Source organism: Primulina eburnea, chromosome 3 (assembly GCF_022965805.1).
Source record: "Primulina eburnea isolate SZY01 chromosome 3, ASM2296580v1, whole genome shotgun sequence".
Taxonomy (NCBI): domain Eukaryota; kingdom Viridiplantae; phylum Streptophyta; class Magnoliopsida; order Lamiales; family Gesneriaceae; genus Primulina; species Primulina eburnea.
Window position 1 is genome coordinate 21,960,284 of NC_133103.1, and position 12,802 is coordinate 21,973,085.

Here is a 12,802-nt window from a genome sequence, read left to right on the forward strand (position 1 = left end):
ATTTTTCTTGTGGTGCATGCGAAGATCACTCGAGTGTAAGCTTGAGCCTTTTGACCCCGAGATCGAACGCACAGCTAGACGTCGACTACAGCAGCAAAGAGCGAAGGAAAGAATGGAAGGCGATCAACAAAGAGAGGAGCCAAGGCGTATACCGATGTTGGATTATGCACAGCCGTCTCTTGATGGAGCACGTCCAAGCATCGTTAGACCAGTCATCCGAGTCAATCAGTTTGAGATCAAGCCAGCTATCATTCAGATGATTCAGAACACTGTACAATTTGGGGGAAGTGCACTCGACGACCCTAACTCTCATATAGCTGGCTTTCTTGAAATTTGTGATACTTTTAAGTTTAATGGCGTGTCTGATGATGCTGTTCGTTTGCGTTTATTTCCATTTTCACTGAGAGATAAAGCTAAGTCGTGGTTAAACTGTTTGCCTGTAGGGTCTATTACTACATGGGAGGATATGGCAAAGGCATTCCTGATCAAGTACTTTCCTCCGTCGAAGACTATGAAGCTTAGAGCCGACATTACTACTTTTGCCCAATATGAGCAAGAGTCACTTTACGAGGCATGGGAGCGCTACAAGGACTTGTTGAGGAGATGTCCACACCATGAGCTACCTCTCGGGTTAGTAGTTCAAACTTTCTACTACGGTCTGCTTACTCCTAACCGTACTATGATAGATGCTGCTGCCTGTGGTAACCTACTGAGAAAGACGGCGGAGGAAGGCTATGAGTTATTGGAGGAAATGGCTGCTAGTAGCTATCATCCTCAGTCTGATAGGCAGAGACGAGGTGCTGGAGTTAATCAAGTTAATGATTTTTCGGCGGTCTCAGCACAGTTAGAGGCTTTGAATAGAAAGATTGATGGGATGAGCATGAGTGGGTCGGCTATGCGACTGCAAGAAATTTTCTATGATAAGTGTGGGGGTGAGCATGATGTACAGGATTGCCAAGATGGCAATCCATTCCATGTGCCTGAGGGAGCACCGGTAAAACAAGTGGGATTCCAGAACCGTCCTAGAAATGACCCTTACTCGAACACATATAATCCGGGATGGAGGAATCACCCAAAATTTTCATGGGGAGGTCAAAACAACCAAAATCGCCAACAAAGAGGTCCACCATATGGGATGCACCAAGGATTCAAGCCAGAACCGCCTCGGGAGGAGAAGTCCAATTTAGAGCAAATGATGACTAAATTTATTTCTGCAACAGAGACGAGATTTCAGAATCAAGATGCATCCATAAAAGGGTTAGAGAATCAAATTGGACAATTGGCTAAGTTGATTGCTAATAGGGAGCAAGGAGCTTTGCCAAGCAACACGGAAACTAACCCAAGAGAACATGTGAAGGCTGTGGAATTGCGTAGTGGAAAAGCACTCGAGTCTAATGAGGAAAAGACCAAGTACGGTGAGGATGAGGTGGAAACTCGAGGAGGTAAGTCTTCTAACTCTACATCTACACCTATTGCACAAAATAAAATTATCCCTCCACCTTTTCCTGCAGCAATGAAGAAAGCTAAATTAGATGCACAATTTGGTAAATTTCTTGAGATATTTAAAAAATTGCATATTAACATTCCTTTTGCTGATACTTTATTGAATATGCCAAGTTATGCAAAATTCTTGAAAGATATCTTAGCAAATAAGCGGAAGCTAGAAGATCATATGACGGTGAATTTGACCGAAAATTGCTCTGCTTTAGTTCAAAACAAGATGCCTCCTAAGCAAAAAGATCCAGGGAGTTTCTCTATACCTTGCATTATTGGCGACATTAATTTTCATAAAGCTCTATGTGATCTTGGTGCGAGTATTAATCTGATGCCTCTTTCTGTGTTTAGGAGACTGGGATTAGGCGAGCCCAAGCCAACTAGGATGTCGTTGCAGCTGGCTGACAGATCTGTCAAGTATCCACGTGGGATTATCGAAGATGTGCTGGTGAAAGTGGATAAGTTTATTTTTCCTGCAGACTTTGTGATACTTGACAGGGAGGAAGATTTAGAGATGCCTTTAATCCTAGGGAGACCGTTTCTGGCTACAGGGAAAGCACTGATTGATGTTGAGGAGGGGAAATTGAGACTGAGAGTTGGAGAAGAAGAAATTATTTTTGATGTTTTCAATACTCTCAAGCACACAATGCACAATGATAGTTGTTTTCGTATTGATGTCTTGGATTCTCTCGTTTGTGATTTTATGCAGGATGGATTGAAAGAACCATTGGAGGCCACTCTCACTACTGAAAAGCAGGAGGACGAGCTAGACGAGGAAAAGATGGAGATGGTAGCTTATTTGAATGTCATTCCATCTTGGAGAAAGCAAGTGAGGCTTAGACTAGAGGAATTTGGAGACAGAAAAGATTTAATTCCTCAAAAGTTAAGCCTAGAGGAGCCGCCTACTTTGGAGCTCAAACCACTACCTCCACATCTCAAGTACGTATATTTAGGAGAAGATAATAAATTGCCTGTTATTATTTCCTCTTCTTTGACAGATGATATGGAGAGTAAGCTCATGGGAGTCCTCAAGGAGCATAAAGGAGCATTCGCTTGGAAGGTGTCGGACATAAAAGGGAAAAGTCCTTCGATCTGCATGCACAAAATTCTGATGGAAGATAAATACTCACCTCTAGCACAACCACAAAGGAGACTAAATCCAAAGATGCAAGAGGTAGTAAAAGCTGAAACCATTAAACTTCTGGATGCAGGTATTATCTATCCTATCTCTGATAGTGCGTGGGTAAGCCCTGTGCAATGTGTTCCTATAAAGGGTGGGATTACTGTTATCACTACTGAAAAAAATGAGTTGATTCCCACTAGAACTGTTACGGGTTGGCGTGTGTGCATAGATTATAGGAAATTGAATGATGCAACCCGTAAAGATCACTTTCCCTTGCCATTTATCGATCAAATGATTGAACGATTAGCAAGTCATGAATTTTATTGTTTTTTGATGGATATTCGGGATACAATCAAATCACAATTGCACCTTAGGACCAAGAGAAAACTACTTTCACTTGCCCTTATGGTACTTTTGCGTTTAGGCGTATGCCCTTTGGTTTATGCAATGCACCTGCAACATTTCAAAGATGCATGACCGCTATCTTTCATGACATGACTGAAAATTTCCTTGAAATCTTTATGGATGACTTCTCTATTTTTGGCTCCTCATTTATTGAATGTTTAGAGAATTTGAACTTGGTGTTAGTTAGATACGAGGAGAGCAATTTGGTGTTGAATTGGGAGAAGTGTCATTTTATGGTTCAAGAGGGGATTGTGTTAGGACACAAGGTATCGGAGAATGGAATTGAGGTTGACAAAGCCAAGGTGGAAGTAATCAAAAACTTAGCCCCACCTTCATCAATAAAAGGAGTTAGAAGTTTCCTAGGGCATGCTGGTTTTTATAGGCGTTTCACTAAAGATTTTTCCAAAATTGCTAAACCTTTATCCTCTTTGTTGATGAAAGATGTTGAATTTAATTTTAATTCTATTTGTCTGCATGCATTCGAGATACTCAAGGAGAGCTTGGTGACAGCACCTGTTCTGACGGTCCCTGATTGGGAGTTACCATTTGAGGTGATGTGCGATGCTAGTGATACAGCTGTTGGTGCGGTGCTGGGTCAAAGGAAGAACAAGGTATTTCATACCATCTACTATGCAAGTAAGATTTTAAATGATGCTCAACTGAATTACGCTACTACTGAAAAGGAATTGCTTGCTATAGTATTTGCTTTCGACAAATTTCAATCATACCTTGTTCTGTCTAAAGTAACTGTGTATACAGATCATTCTGCCCTAAAATACTTTCTTGCTAAGAAAGATGCGAAACCTAGGTTAATTAGGTGGATTCTATTATTGCAAGAATTTGATCTCGAAATTCGAGATAAAAAGGGTGTGGAAAATGTAGTTGCTGACCACCTGTCTAGGCTTGAGCATGTTAGAAGTAAGGGCAGTGACGATGATATAGATGACTGGTTTCCTGATGAACAATTGCTTGAGGTAAATGCGTGCCCTTGGTATGCCAATTTTGCAATGGTGAGTTAACAACGTTTATGTTCATGCCTCAGTTTACTTTCTCACTACCAATCATAATCAAGTCAAATCGCAACCGTATACTCATTCTCATCTACACATAAATCTCGACACTAATTTGAACGTGTGTGTGTCATGATGGGTCTAGTCATTCGTACTTCAAATAGATCAATTATCAAATAATGCGAGTCACTCAATTAACACTTCAATACAGGTCTCACTAGCATGCATCCCCGTGTCCATTTATCACTAGCCATAAATTGAACTTTATTCAACTTTTAAGTGCAGATAAGGGTGTCGAAAAGAAGAAAAATAAGCTCAAGTGGCTAAAAGTTGGGAGTACACCGATCATTTTCATTGTGCAATCGTCAAGACTTTTCGTCTGACTTTCCTCGTCTCCTTACATCTCCAACTTTTAGCCTAGGAATAGAATTTCATTCCTTTTATTTCAGCTCCCTCTCACCTTACATCTCCTTCCTTCTTCTCTCTTTTTTTTTTTTTTAAATGCACAATTTTCACACATGTACTCCCTAGGCTAAGAATATAATACTTTGGATTACAGCTGGTTAGGAGTATGACATTTTAATTCAGTGCATTGGAAATGAGGTAAATGTAAAGTTCAAGGCAAATCAAATTTTCTCATTCAAGGTCCCAATTAGCGACTTATTTTCACGGGTTTACATGCTAAATCAACTCATAAATGGTGCCTTTCAAGTTAACCACACAAAACTTTCAAATTTCACCATTATTCCTACAAAATTCTAGTCTCCACACATATGTGCTTAAAAAGTTCAAATTTTGTACCAAAATTCACGCTTTAACAATCAAGAGTACCATTCACGAAGTGACCCAATCAATACTTTTGTAAACTATCAATTCAACATCATCATTGGCTCATAAACTATGTCTTCTCACCATAAACGACACCAAACAAAAGAAATGCAACAAAACTAAACCAATTAACTCAACAACCAAAACAATCTACCCCCCCTCATAGTAGAGTTGTGCAATGCCCTCAGTGCACAAAACGAAACAAACACTAAAAACCAAAAAACTCATAAATGCAAATGCAACGACAGAAAAGCAAAAAGAATAAAAAGAAAAGGGAAACAGTAAACTCCCCTGGTCAGAAATCATCCTCCTCGTCATGCTCAGGCGGTGGGACTCCCTCGTCAGCTGGTGGCAGCATAGGGTAATCGTACTGAAAATGGAAGGGTGGCGAGTATGCGGGTGGAGGTGGCTGGCCGGAAGTGTCGATGCCCAAATGAGATGAGATCCCATGCACCAGGTATTCGATGTTCTGAATGTGAGCTTGATTAACTGCCTGGTACTGGTTCTGATAAGTGGCCCAAGCGCCCAATTCGTTGATGCGATCTCGCATGGCACGGCGGCGTGGCTGCGGAGGTGGTGGTGCAGGTCCTAAGGCCGGAGGTGGTTGAGCTGCTCCCCCATAATCGAAAAATACCTCCCCGGGCAGCTCAGCCTGCCTTTTCTCCCTCTTGGACCGATAGAGAGCCTCATCAATGGCTCTCATCGGCGGTAACCACTCATCATCATCGGCAAATATCACCCCCGCTCGGGCACACAGCTCAGTCACTATCGTCGAAAAGTAAAACGCCAAATTGCTGCTGTTTATACACATGTTAAGCTGTCCAAAAATGAGCCTGCACACATCAATCACCATCCCAGTATAGATGGCATAAAGAACAACCGCCCGCTCACGCTGCACATCACTCGTATGACCGACCGGCATCAATCTCTTAGACAAAAACGCATACCACAATGCTGCGTCCACTTTCAAAAATTTTTCGAGAAAAACCGTATACGTCCCCGATTGTTTCCATGTGGTGCCCGGATAACAGAGTGTGCGAATAATCAAATCATAATCCGGGTTAAGCACCCATGCCTGAAACACCGAATCATCCACGGTGGTAAACCCAACATGTCATTGATCGTATGAGAATCATACGGGACTAGACGTCCCCTCACAAATGCCTTGTGCTCATTCCCCTCCGGAGCATTGGCATAAAATTCACGCACAACCGGAACCACTGCTGCGTTCGGTTGTGCCACAAAGGCAGTCCACCCTCTTCCTGCTACTAGGAACTCCGCAAATTGATCGATAATAAACGAGCTAAATCCTCGCTCAGGGATTGGTTTCCTATGTAGTCTAGCATTTTCATATCTCTCCATGGCATTATCATTCACAAACATAGACGTAGTAGACCGAGAACTAGAAGCACCATGAGTTACCTTAGATCTTTTGGGTGCCATGTAGAGAGTGGAGTGCACAAAGTATCCAACCGCCGGAAAATTGTTGAAGGTCGTCGGAGAAGCTCGCCGGAATTTGTGGAAGATGACCGGATTTGAAAAAAATTGTAGTCTAAATGCTTCCGGGTGGATTGTAGAAAGCAAGATCGAGTCTTTGCCCTGAAAAATCAACAAATAAAGGTCTTTAGCACAGAAGAGCAAGGAAGGCGCCGATTATTTGAGCAGGAGGAGTAGGGTTCGAAGTGGGGAAGAAAGGGGAAATTTTTTTTTTTTTATAGTCTGCGCGACTCGCTAGGGCGGTCAAAAGTGTCCGCCCTAGCGAGTGGTTTTCGGTGACAAATTATTTGAACCATACGAGTGCTCGCTGGGGCGGTCAGTTTTGACCGCCCTAGCGAGGGGTTCTCGCCGAAAACTTATTTGAAAAATAAGAGTTCTCGCTGGGGCGGTCACTTTGGACCGCCCTAGCGAGTGGTTCTCGCCATAAAACCATTTTTTTTTAAAAATCGCTCGCTGGGGAGGTCAAAAGTGACCGCCCGAGCGAGGCGTTTTCGGCGTCTATGTTTTTGAATAAAAAGCGAGGGCTCGCTGGGGCGGTCAGTTTTGACCGCCCTAGCGAGACATTCTCGAAAAAAGAATAAATAAAAACAATGAATGCTATGCAATGCAACTACCTAAATGCAAATGATGCGATTAATGAATAAAGGAAAAAGATAAAATCAACATAGGGAGTAGAAGTAGTTCTCAATTTACAGTCTAGAGCTCGACTTGTCACCCATGTCCTCAATGACTGTCATGGAGCCGAGTGACTCCAATTTGTGGCTCAATTGTGCCACCGATATAGTGCTTCAATCTTTGAGCGTTCACAGTGAACGTCCCTTCCTTGCCATCATGCAACACCACTGCACCTGATGGGAATACCTTGGCTATAGTGAAAGGTCCTGACCACCTTGACTTTAGTTTGCCCGGAAAGAGTCGTAAACGAGAATTATATAACAACACTGCTTCACCCACTTTGAATTCCCTTCTTATGATGCGTTTATCATGGGCTCGTTTGGTGCGTTCCTTGTAAGATAGTGCCAGATCATAAGCGTTTCCTCGAAACTCATCCAACTGATTCAACTGCAGAAATCGTTTCTCACCTGCAAGAGCAAAATCAAAGTTTAGTGCTTTGGTCGCCCAATATGCTCTATGCTCTAATTCTACTGGTAGATGACATGCTTTACCAAAAAGTAGCCTATATGGTGTAGTGCCTATAGGTGTTTTAAAAGCAGTACGATAAGCCCACAAAGCATCATCTAACCGAATGGACCAGTCCTTCCTATTCACATTGACCGTCTTCTCTAGAATCCTCTTAATCTCTCGATTGGACACTTCAACTTGTCCGCTAGTTTGGGGATGGTATGGAGTGGAAACCTTGTGGGTGACACCATATTTGCCCAACAGTTTATCAAAAAATTTGTTGCAAAAATGGGTGCCACCATCACTTATGATTGCACGTGGTGCGCCAAATCGATTAAAAATATGTTTCTTCAAAAATTTTAACACCACTTGTGCATCATTAGTGGCACAAGCCTCCGCCTCCACCCATTTCGATACATAATCTACTGCCACCAAAATAAATTTCTTTGTAAAAGATGCAGGAAAAGGACCCATAAAATCAATCCCCCACACATCAAATATCTCACACTCAACAATATTATTTAAGGGCATCTCATGTCGGTTGGAAATATTACCTGTGCGTTGGCATCTATCACAATTGAGAACATACAAACGAGCATCCTTAAAAAGAGTTGGCCAATAAAAGCTACATTCAAGTACCTTAGATGCCGTCCGTATGGGTCCAAAGTGACCACCTACCTCACGGTCATGACAATGGTTCAGAATTTGATTGGTTTCCTCCTCTGCCACACATCTTCGTATCATGGAATCTGCACATATCTTAAACAGAAACGGTTCCTCCCAAAAATAATATTTCACGTCTGAAATGAATTTCTTTCTTTGGTGAAACAATAGATTAGGTGGAGGTGTGCCAGTGACAAGAAAATTTGCAAAATTGGCATACCAAGGGCACGCATTTACCTCAAGCAATTGTTCATCAGGAAACCAGTCATCTATATCATCGTCACTGCCCTTACTTCTAATTAGTGTCGAGATTTATTTGTAGATGAGAATGAGTACACGGTTGCGAATTAACTTGATTATGATTGGTAGTGAGAAAGTAAACTGAGGCATGAACATAAACGTTGTTAACTCACCATTGACATTTACTTGTGTTAGTTATTTCTTGTTTGAGTAATTTTGTGGTCGTTGAGTTTGTTTAGTATCTCGTGCTTTAACCTATTTTACTCGAGGGCGAGCAAAAGGTTAGTATGAGGGGGTTGATAACGTGTTTTTAGTGTTGGTTTTGAGTCGCATTCATGCATCATATTAGTTTGTTTTAGTTTAATTTAGTATTTTTCTATCATTATTTATCATATGACTGATCTCATGTAGTTGGTGGTTATTTTGTAGGAATTGAACCACAAAGTGGAAGAATATTTGCCAAAGCATCGAGAAGGACTCGCTAAGGCGGTCAAAATTGACCGCCCCAGCGAGCATGTTGGTCTGGCTGAGGAGTTGTTGCGCAAGCGTCTCGCTAGGGCGGTCAAAAGTGACCGCCCCAGCGAACCCAGGGACATGGCCGAGGAATTTTCTGCGAGAACCTCTCGCTAGGGCGGACACTTTTGACCGCCCTAGCGAGCCGCGAGATTTGAAAAGATTTGTTTCATTTTTTATGGACTCGATCCGACACTATAGACCTAATACACGAGAGGGGCGCCGTTTTTCAGCGGACATCATTATTTTCATCATATTTTCTTGGAGAAAAGGCTAGGAGCAAAGGAGATTTCGAAGACCTCGAGATTTCCACTCGTCGTGGCCGTCATCCGTCGTCATCTTTAGTATTTTCATTATTCAGTTTTTAATTCTTAGATTGTTGTTGGTTGTTATTATGAATTTTAGTATCTAAACTCTAAATTTGTTGGGATTTGAGGGGATCCTATCCCGTACTCGTTGTTTAACATTATTTCTCGACGTTTTTACTAGTGATTTGTTTATGCTATTGTTCTTTCTTATTTCAATCGAAGCTTAGCTAACTTCCTTTGATTATTTCATGTTGTTAATGATTTCGATAGAATAATTAACAATACGATCAAATAGTATAAACCATGGATTTACAATTTTAGTAGATATACGGAATTGGGTACGTGTCGATAGTGATAGTTCACCCGGATGAAAGCTAGTGGATTCCATAGAATGTAATGCAATCTTGAACTGTTAAATATTTGAGGACACTTAAGTACTGCATGTTTTTGATTAGTATTAATATAGCTCGACAGAGTATATTAATTAGTCTAGGGAATTCCGTCGAATGCACGAGTAAAAGTCGAGTGTAGTTAGTTAAACACGAGTGGTAGGTGAACTGATAATTTCCCAACAAATTTGTTTCTCATTTGATTTTAATCCAAATTAATCATTGCTTTCTTTGAAACGTTTTCTTTGCATTTTAATTAATTTAGTTATTTGATATACAGTAGTTTAATCATCAACTCATTCTATCGTTGCTAAAGAATTTTACTTGAAAATAAAAATATTGTAACGCAGTCCTTGTGGATCGATACTCGTATTCACTTACGTTTATTATAACTTGACTATCGTGCACTTGCGATATTTAAATCGAGCTTTCAATTATAAAATAAATTTTGGGACTATTCACTGTGCAAGTTTTGCTCGATCACCTATCATGATTCGAATATAAATACGATCGTCGGGGCTCCCTCTGGAGCCTTTTCCCCTCACGATATTCCTATTCTTCCGTTACCACAAAACCGTTACCACTTTAACCGTTACCACATATTCGCAACGATGGAAACACGATCGTCGGGCTCCCACTGGGACCATAACCCTCATGACGTCGCCACCATTAACGAATTAGTCACAATCACGTCACATCCTTCAACACTTTTCATTCACATCACTTTAAAAAAATCATGCATAACATAACATTTTTCGTTTTGAAACCAAGCATTCAACATGTATTTTAAATGTCTTCCCTCAATCATAAATATCAAATAGACATTTAAAAATCATAATTTAATCGTGAACATTTCATAAATATTTTAAACATAATCATAATATCATAAAATAACATTTCGGGCACTGTTATGACTTTTACTAATTTCTAGGTGTAAAAAGACCGTTTTACCCCTGGACTCGACATTTTACGTTTTCGACTTTTTTCTTGATTTCATGACTCTAATATGTCCCAAATATTTATTTAAGCCTACCAGAATTTTCTCATATTTTTATTTAGCTTAATTCGACGACTTTTAATTTATTCTTTAAATGTGACGTATTAATGCGTTTTAATCCCGAATTAAAGCAAAAATTAATATAATATTCCCAAATTAAAAACTTAGACTTATAATAATTATTTAAGCTTAAACATAATTTTTCATAATTTTATTAAGCATAAAACTAGGCGTTTCAATTAACTCGTTAATTAGCGTTTCGTGCGGCGATTAAATTCCGAATAAATCCAAAACTCGTTTTTTTGATCCCAAATTGTAAACATAGCATTTTTATGATTTATTCTACCCTCCCAAGTCATGAGCCACCCCGTGGACCCTTGGATTCAATTTTTCTTCTTAAATTTTCGTTTTTGACCCTTTATCGAACATACCGAGCCATCTCCCAATTTACCCGAGCCACGCCCGAGCCAACATGAACCAAAACTTAGCCAACCCGTCTAGGGACCCTACTGTGCAAGCCCAGCCCGTAAAACCAGCCTTGGCCTGCTCAATTTCCTACTGAAACTTGACCCAATATTCTGGATGTGTTCGTGTGTTTGTGTCCTAATTGCAATAGGTTTCCTAGCTGCCTTGGGGCACTACCAAGCCTTAACCATTGAGCACCCAGGACCCTTACTAAGCCTAGACCTGACCCAGACCCGTGACACCCCCAGCCCGGGTTCCTGAACCAAGCAACAAAGCCCTGCACAAAAACAGCACCTGCGCTACCCTCCCTTGCTCACTCACGGTTCCCTCTCTTCTCGAGCCAACAGCCACCCCAAGCTGCACCAGCCCCTGGTCCGAACCTAGAACATCTCCCTTAGACCCCATAAGACCCCCTTGTCTAGCCCACAGGCCAGCTGTGAGCCACCTGCTTCCCGCCCAGCTTCTGTGCGACTTACCCATGGCTTCTCGGGTGGAGTCCTTCATGGCAAGGACTCCTCCCAGCCTCTGATTTTCGAGTCCTAGCGTGGCTAGGACTATCTTCCTGACTCACCCCTGACCCTAGCCATGCCCTGGTCCCAACCCATGACCAAGCCACCCCCTCCCTCGTGAAACCCGAACGCCCCAAACCCATGACAACACAAACTCGATTACCAGCTTTTGTTTGCTTCCTTTTTATGCGTTTACCGTGAATTTGGTGCATTTTTATGACTCTTAAAATCATACAAAAACATTCTGTGTTCACTTCCTAACATCATGGCAGCCCTCGACACGTGAAGAACAAGTTTTGCAACAAAATTCATGACTTTAACACATGTAGGTACAATAAATCCGAAAATAAATCACAATATTTCATGCTTTTCATGCACACGATATTTAAACGATAGTACGATGTGATAGTGAGAAAAATAGATGTATGACAGTATGGTGTGCCTTTGCGTTTTATACGCCCGAAAATCCGTTGACGACGAAGAACGGGACGAAACCTTGGCTTGAATCCCCTTGAACCTTTCGAATTTTCTTTCTACAATTGATGAATGTGTGTGCCGTGTGATTGTGTGGTTTGGGAGAGGAATTTTTGAATTTCAAAAGTGTGTGGCCGTGAGTGATTTTGCAAAGTGAGGGTTTTGGGTGATTAAAAACATTTAAATGTTGGGGAAATCCCATAAACCGCAGAATCCATCATGATAAATCATTAAGAATATGACTGAAAACTTAAGCGGAAGCGTACCTGAAGCCATAATCCTGAATTCTTTAGAACGTGTCTTGATCTTCCAGATCTACGCGCTCTTTTCTTGAGAGAATCCTTTAGTTTCTCTTCAGAACTATTTTCTTAATGGGGAGAGAATAGTGAAAGTAACAACGCGAGATCTGGGGACCATGACCCTTATTTATAGATAATATCTTCTGATATTTCCGTTTTAGCCCATCATAAAAACAGAAATTACACTTATGTCTCTACACATTAAAGGCCCACAGCCCATTAAATACATTAAAGCCCAATAACCCGAATCATTATTTGATCACTTTATTTTGGGCTTAACTTAACAGACAACCCACACACATAATTATTCACATATAAGCCCATAAAAATAAAATTGATCCAACAATCTCCCACTTGGGCTATATGTGCAACTTTATAATTATGTTTGTGAAAATAACCTTATGAGCTCAAAAATTGTTGTCATTCCGAAATGTATCTATAACCAATCCGGTCCATCAATCACATC

General features: G+C 41.0%; 1 non-coding gene across 1 annotated transcript; it reads right to left on the minus strand.

The window, feature by feature from the left end:
• Positions 1-514: 514 nt before the first annotated feature.
• On the minus strand, positions 515-621 carry LOC140828752 (small nucleolar RNA R71). Its single transcript, XR_012117318.1, has one exon. It is a non-coding gene; the product is annotated as a small nucleolar RNA R71 (small nucleolar RNA).
• Positions 622-12,802: the final 12,181 nt, after the last annotated feature.